General features: G+C 49.2%; 1 long non-coding RNA gene across 2 annotated transcripts; it reads right to left on the bottom strand.

The window, feature by feature from the left end:
* Positions 1 to 870: 870 nt before the first annotated feature.
* Positions 871 to 6,271, bottom strand: Gm12678 (predicted gene 12678). 2 transcript variants are annotated; one of them, NR_166576.1, is made up of 2 exons: positions 6,105 to 6,271; positions 871 to 2,218 (listed from the first exon to the last, which is right to left on the bottom strand). It is a non-coding gene; the product is annotated as a predicted gene 12678 (long non-coding RNA). The 2 variants fall into 2 exon arrangements; NR_166575.1 differs by having other exon boundaries at positions 6,160 to 6,271.
* Positions 6,272 to 7,922: the final 1,651 nt, after the last annotated feature.

The raw sequence follows: 7,922 nt of genomic DNA, 5'->3' as shown, positions 1-7,922 counted from the left end.
GCCAGGCCAGCTGGTTCAGGGGACAGAGGGGACACTCACGCTGGCTGAGCCTACTCCTGCAATGTCTGGACAATGAATGCTTCTCTGGCCTGTGGCAGTGGAACCTGAGTCTTGTGACAGTCCATAGCTCTGGGTCTTGGTGGCGTCACCTCCCTAAGGACCCTCTCAGGGCCCTCCGGGCGCTGGTGATGGATGCTGCCTGGTGAGAACCACTAGGAGAGGTGGTCAGAGGAGTAGGGGAGCCCCAAAGAACTGTCACCATCCAGTGGCCACTGAAGGGCCAATTAACTCTGTTCTATTTTATTTGGGGGTATTGGCAATGAGCCCCTCTCTCCATATATTCCATCTGACTTGGGTGGATTTAATAGCTGTAAATGGCTCAGGAACAATAAAGTTTGGAAACACAAGAGTGGCAAAGAGAGAGAACAGTTTTGTTTTAAGCTCGGCGTGGCGTTGCATGGCAATCCAGAGCACCCTTAGAGGCCGTGTAGCTTCTAGGCACCCCACGGGCTTTGTCCAAGCAGCCATTGCCCCGTGCATCAGCTAGCTGGTCCCTGAATTGCCAGCCAAAAGCATCCACCATTACCTTACAACCATTTATTAAGATCACTCTTCCAAACATGGGGAACGGGGAAGGGGGAGCCAGGGGAGAGCGGTTGACAACTTCACCACCCTTCAGAGACCTGGTTAGCATTCTTGGTGGCTCTGGTCCCCAGAGGCCAGCTAGTCCAAGGACCTAGACCCTTTGCTTCTATGATCTCCACGGCCCTTCCCTCTTCAGCAGAGTTAGCAACACAGATGAGCCGGTGCTCAGTCCTAACCGCCAGCCGCCCTTCTTGGCCTCTTAGCCATTTAAATTGGACACAGTCCTTTGGGAAATGTAATTTTATTCATGGAGACTGCCCCATCTAATTTGAATACAGAATTCTGTACTGGCAAGATATGGTAGCACCAACGGCTTCTTCTTCTCTCTGCTTATGTGCCCAGCTTGCTTGAGGGCACTGTGAGTCAGAGGGAAAGGGACACTCCATCACCAGGTAAGAAAGAACATGGATGACAGACACGAAAGTCACATTAATCCGACCAGCCAGAGCACAGCCTGATTCTTACTTGATGTGACAGAAGTGGATTTCCCTACTCTCTCAGTACAGTCATCTCATCTATTAGTGACAAGAGCTCTAGGCGCATGGGGCTGTGGGAACCACCTGGTGCTGCACAGAATATGCCCGCCTGTATCAAGCCTTTGAAGTATTGGACAGAGGAATTTAAAACACTATTGGTTTGGATCACCTCCCCTCCCACTTCTTCCTCCTCCTCCCCTCCCCCCTTCTCCTTTTTGAATTGCAGATATCAAACACAGCCTTATGCATGCTAAGCAAGAGCTCTATCACAGAGCCACACCCCAGCCCCCAGACCTGTATTGTAATTTTTTTTTTTAAAGGACAGGGCTTTCTGTAGCCCAGAATGGCCTTGAACTGTCTATGTAGCTGAGGATGACCCAGAATTTCTGACCCATCTAACTCCCTCTCCTGAGTTCTGGGGTTATAGGCTTGTGCTAACCATGCCTGCTAGGTGAACCACACCTACCAGCTACCTTTCCAGCCTCTAGACAAACAGCCACACAAGGCTGCTTCCGGGCTGTGTGGTCTGTGCTGTAGAATCAACCAAGTTTGAATAGGATGGAGAGCCTGCACGAGAGGAATCTTCACAGTGTTTTCTGACTGGGAAGCATGGATGTGCTAGCCTCCCAAGTCAATGGAAATGGAGCTTTAGCAAGGACAGGCCAACTTCTGGGGAGAACACTTCCCTGGCATGTGTCAATACTCAGGACATCAGTCAGAGTTCCAATCAGATGCAGGGAGTATAAAGGCACCATGATCTGTGGGAAGGACTGGCACATGTGGCTCTATGATGAGGTATATGTTACGGGCCAGTCAATGCTGAGGGGACAAACAAGCTGGAAACAGCTTCATCTGTGATCATCAGCTGTGTGTCTGTCAGGCCCTGGGGGACTAGTGATGTGCTCCCTTCGCAGAGAGTGTCGGCAGGGTTGGAGCAGGGGCTAGAAGAGGCCAAAGGGCAAGTCAGAGGTCTACTGGATCAAAGCCCGCCATGGGCGCCACCACGAGGCATCCCTCCAGCCTGCTGAGCACGTCTTCTCATAGAATGCTTGTTTCTTCGATGGAATAAACTGATCTTTGGGCAAGATTTCTTCTCCCTACAAAATAAGGTTGCTATCAATTAATTAATTGAAACAGGGTCTTGCTCTGTATAGCGCAGGCTGGCCTTGGGTTGCTGTGGAGCCCTGGTCTCCTGAGTGGCGAGATTACCAGTATCCCTGGTTAAATCATTAACACTGTTAACAATTTTCAACAGTGTAACTTGGATATTAGTCTTGTAACTGAGTTACTCTGGTCCTCCTTGTTGGTAGGGTCATTCCTGGGTGTTCTTGCTTATGAACGGCCACACAGGAACAAACCTTAGCACCAGCCACAGCCTCCTCCTGGAAAGAACCCTGAGCAGTGGGGGTGGGGGTGAGGTGGGGTGGGGGAGCAGTAGGGGAGGGGGTGGGGGTAGGGTGGGGTGGGGAGGGGTTGGGGAGCAGTGGGGGTGGGGGTAGGGTGGGGTGGGGGTAGGGTGGGGGTGGGGTGGGGTGACATCCTGGAGTGCAGCACAGAGTTTGGCCTGTGTTGGGTGAGTGTTCTCTTTCCGTGCAGATCTATCTGGATGTAAACTTTCCACAAGGAAGGGCTGTGCTTAACCGGGCGGTATATGTGACTGTCTGTCGCTGCCACTGAGCACGCTGCTCAGCCCTGTCTTAGTCAGGGTTTCTATTCCTGCACAAACATCATGACCAAGAAGCAAGTTGGGGAGGAAAGGGTTTATTCGGCTTACACTTCCATACTGCTGTTCATCACCAAGAAAGTCAGGACTGGAACTCAAGCAGGTCAGGAAGCAGGAGCTGATGCAGAGGCCATGGAGGGATGTTCTTTACTGGCTTGCCTCCCCTGGCTTGCTCAGCCTGCTCTCTTATAGAACCAAGACTACCAGCCTAGAGATGGTCCCACCCACAAGGGGCCTTTCCCCCTTGATCACTAATTGAGAAAATACCTTACAGCTGGATCTCATGGAGGCATTTCCTCAACTGAAGCTCCTTCTCTGTGATAACTCCAGCTGTGTCAAGTTGACACAAAACTAGCCAGTACAGCCCCTAACTTCTGATCTTCAGACTTTCACAGGGATGGGAGTAGCATGCCGATCTACCCCCAGGCCAACTTCTCTATCCTGAATCCTGGAACAAAGTTTGTGACCCAGCCTCTCCAGAGCTGGTTCATCTCTGCTCTCTTCTGAGGACATGAACCTGAGTTACCCACATATCTCTGAGAGGTACCCCAGAGAAAAATTATGAAGGCATTGGGAAAAGGGAATCATTACAAATTAATAATAAATGCTATAGTAATAAAAAAAAATGAGAGGCTCTGTCCAAGCTAGAGATAACTTGTTAAGCAAATTATACATTGCACCTTAATTGCAGTCCTGAGATGAGAACTCAGGGAGAGCTGGGTGTGCTTCACTCAGAAGGCTGAGACGGTAGGAGAGCCATGAGCGCAGAACTAGCTCAGGGTTAAGAGCATGCTCTGTTCTAACAGAGAACCTGAGTTTGGTCCCAGCACCCATGTTGGGCAGCTCAACACTGCTTTTAAGGTGGCTGGAGAGATGGCTCAGAGGTTAAGAGCACTGACTGCTCTTCCAGAGGTCCTGAGTTCAAATCCCAGCAACCACATGGTGGCTCACAACCATCTGTAATAAGAACTGATGCCCTCTTCTGGAGTGTCTGAAGACAGCTACAGTGTACTCACATATAATAAATAAATTAAAACAAAACTTTTTTTGACTCCAGCTACAGAGAGATTTGATGCCTCTGTGGGCATCTGTACTCATGTGCACAGATGCAAACGAGGAGATACATGCATACAGCTAAGAAAAAAATGCATCTTAAAAGAGGCATATTGTAAAACTGTGTGAGTGGTCCCTTAGAACATGTGGGTGAGAATGTTGTATACATATTTAGGTACCACGCAAAACTGTATGAAGACCCCAGGGGCAAGGCGTGGCACAGGGACACATCTTCCAGCGATATTTTTTTGAAACTTCTGAAATACAGATGTGTATTTCAATGAGAAAAAGTTTAGACTTGGTGGCAGGTTTCTGGGAACGGCTCAGTCAGTACCCTCTACTCTACTGTCCCACTACAGGCACACATTTTATGGACTGAGAAACTAACTACGAAGTCAGACACACCACTTCAGAATTTCTGTCCCTCACACTGGGCTTTCTGGCTCAACAAAGTCAGACCAAGAGTCTCAAGGGCTACCCCAGGTGTGGAGAGCTGTGAGTGGCCACTGCCCATGTCTGGGCTCCACTGGGATGCTGGGCTCACCCTCATCCATTTCTTTTCTTTTTCTTTTTTCTGTTTTTTGTTTTTTGTTATTTTGTTTGTTTTTTCGAGACAGGGTTTCTCTGTGTAGCCCTGGCTGTCCTGGAACTCACTCTGTAGACCAAGCTGGCCTCAAACTCAGAAATCCGCCTGCCTCTGCCTCCCGAGTGCTGGGATTAAAGGCGTGTGCCACCACGCCCAGCTGGCTTTTGTATTTCTTTATGTGCCTTTCTATTTTCCTATAGTCTTTCTTTATAAACACAGTCCCCGAATCTATATGCTGACTATAAACCACATAATTTTACTCCCACTTTTACGGTCCTAGAGTTCATCTTGCTACCCTGACATTCACTGCTTTGGAACCGAGAGTGAGCAGTTGGGGACCACAGAGGGCGAGGTGGCCCCTGGGGCAGTGACTATGAAAATCCCACTGAGCCCCTGCATCCTCCCATGCTACAGACCCTTGCTGTAGGACTGAAGCAGCACACAACCCTGCGTCTTGATCACGGGTTTGCACTGGAGAAATAGTTAACAGGTTCTGCATTTATGTGGAAGCAGATTGTGGCGAGAAGCTCAGAGTCTGTGGTGTTCAGACGGTGAGGGAGTCAGTCCCGAGCAGGTGAGGGTGGGGTTAGAACCTGGCTGGTATCCCTGTCCCCTCTTGTTTAACCACAAAAGGCAGGTCATTTGCACACTCACTTCCATTTTGACAGCTGTTATTATAAAAAAAAACGAGAAGCCCCTATTCATGGGGATTTACCTAATGCTAATCTGGATAATTGAAAAATCCACCCGAAATACCCCACTGAAACTCAGAAGGAAGCCCTGCTGGCCCGCAGGCTCAGCTCTGTGGTGTACTCTGTTGGCACTCAGGCAGTTACTGGCCTAGGGCCTTCCGGGGCAAGGCTGGGAACGGCAGAGCACAGTTCTTTCTGAGGCCCTGATCCTGGAGGCTCCAGTGTGTGTGTGTGTGTGGGGGGGGCCTCCAGCATCAGTCAAACCTGAGAGACCCTTGTCCTTGCCTGTTCAGTCTTGTGAATTTGGCTCACCATATTAACTAGGGAGATCTCCCCTCCCCTCCCCTCCTCCCTTCCTCCCTACACCCCCCCCCCCCAGCTCTCCTCCCCTCCTCTCCTCTTCTTTTCTCTAGGACTGAGTGTTGCCCTCTCTGTAAACTGGGATCAGGGGGCAAAGGGAAGATATAAAACAAAGTGAGGGTGTCATCTTGAAGAATTCTCCCAACTGAATCTTATTAAGAAGCAAGGCAAACAACCCCTTGGTGGTGGCACATGTTTTTAATCACAGTACTCGGGAGGCAGAGGCAGGCAGATCTCTGAATTTGAGGCTAGCCTGCCATCTATAAAGTGAGTTCTGAAACAGCCAGGGCCACACAGAGTAACCCTGTTAAAACAAAACAAAACAAAACAAAACAAAACAAAACAAAACAAAACAAAACAAAACAACACACACACAACAACAAAACCCAACCCAACCCAACCCAAACAAAAAAACCCCACAGAAAAACTAGAAACAAAACCAAAACCAAACAAAGCAAGCAAGCAGGCAGGCAGCGGACAACAGAAGGGGAAAACAGACCCACCCTGAGCGAGGCATTCCCTGGCCTCCAGAGGAGATCTCAGCCCCAGACCTTGTTCTGAGGCCTTACCTCATCCTAAATCTACCTTCTTATGTCCACAACGTTGAAGGTCCTGGTGGCTCACCTTCTCCACATGAGACTCATAGTCTTGGAGCCTGGTTTGTGCCTCGCTTATCCATCTGTGTCCTGAAGGACAGAGACTTGGGACCACAGTTTCTTCACTTGGATCTGAATATGACAGCTTTTCATTATTTCTCCTTACACAGCAGGGAGCTTGACCCTCCTTTGTGTTAATCAATAACCCAGGCCACCCTTGGTCAGTCATCTGCACCCTCGGTCAGCCACCTGCGGTTGTTCTGCAGACCAACAACTCCATTTGCAGTCGGTGGCCCTGTCTCTTCTCTGTTGCTTCTCCCGGCACACCTCACACCACAATCCCACCAGGGCTCCTAGGCTTCCCACCTTCTCTTCTAAGGAGACCCAGTTCAGGTGGCACTGGGACAAGCACAGGAGAGGCGCTTTGTCCTCATTCTGTCCGCTTTCATCTGTGAGCCCTCTCCCCAGGAAAAGCCTCTCCCGATTCCATTCTTTCTGCAGGTGCATCACATCCTGTGCTAACTGCAGTCAGATTGCAGTGACTCTTGTCCGTGTGCATATTACATCAACTTCCATACCTTTTACATTGCTGGTTAAAATGGTTATTAAAATAAACATACGATGAATAGAGTATTTCCATATTTGCATATCCAATGTTCATGTTTGGGATACAGAGAAGTAGGCCAGGGCACACTGGAAAGCTAGTCTCATATATGTTGGGGAGGTACCTGCATGTAGGTAACCCGGAGGTTGGGGCCCTGTTGTTTTAGACAAATGGCCAGCATCTTGAGATGTAGCTAGGAGAGCTCGGGATCTTTGATCCACAGATCAAGATGTAGGATATTTCTAGCATCTCAAAGATTCCCTCACACCCCGTTCCAGTCAGTCTTTCTCCAAAGGAATGGCTGACACCACAGAGAGCTTTGGCTATTTTAAATTTGGCAGAAGGGCAACCTGGTGCATCAGCTTCCCTTTTCTTGGCACATCTTATGTGAGCTCCCTCTGCGTCCCATTTCCTGGATGCGCCGGGATCTATCTCGCCTCTATCTGGCTGAAGGGCACTCTCATTTCTGCAGAGGACAGAGCCTGTGCAGCTCAGCTGATGTTGGTAACTTAATGGCTGCTTCTTGGTCTACTGAGTCAGTTACTCTCATTTATTTCTCTATTCTCTCACAGGCAAATGCTCTCATACTTTCAATTACGAGACTATTCTATCAACCTAGCGGGTAATTCTTTAAGGACTCTTAGTTAACCTTTAGGGTAAAGGCCTAGAGGTGAAGACACTGGGACAAAGAGTCATCCTTGTGTCACTCTTTTCACATATGGCAAATGGGAGGGCCACTAACTGCCAGGCTGCCTTAGAAACACACCACAGCTTGAGTGGTTTCAACCACAGAAACCTAAAGTCGGGGTGCCAGTGGGGGTGGGGTGAGTTTATCTCTTTCTTGCAGATGGTGACCCTCTTGGTTCCTCTTCATATGGAAATCTCTTTGTGCTCCCAGGTATCCTGTGTCCTTGTCTCCTGGTCTCATAAAGATGCTATTCAGATTAGATCAAAGTTCCCTGTACCTGTCCAACCTCATTATAGCTTAATCTCTACTTTGAAGGTGCAATCTCCAAGTACACCCCTATTCTGAAGTACTGGGGAGTAGGACATCAACATAGCATCTTCAGGAACACACTTTACCCCATAACAAAGCAAGTCCTGAGAGCCCCAGCCTGTCCTCTGCTGTCGCTGGGCTTGAGTGCAGCCCACTGGACTTCTAAGTCTGGACCCCAGTGTGGTCTGAG

This window comes from Mus musculus, chromosome 4, assembly GCF_000001635.26.
Source record: "Mus musculus strain C57BL/6J chromosome 4, GRCm38.p6 C57BL/6J".
NCBI classification, from domain to species: domain Eukaryota; kingdom Metazoa; phylum Chordata; class Mammalia; order Rodentia; family Muridae; genus Mus; species Mus musculus.
This window is presented reverse-complemented; position numbering and strand designations above follow the sequence as displayed.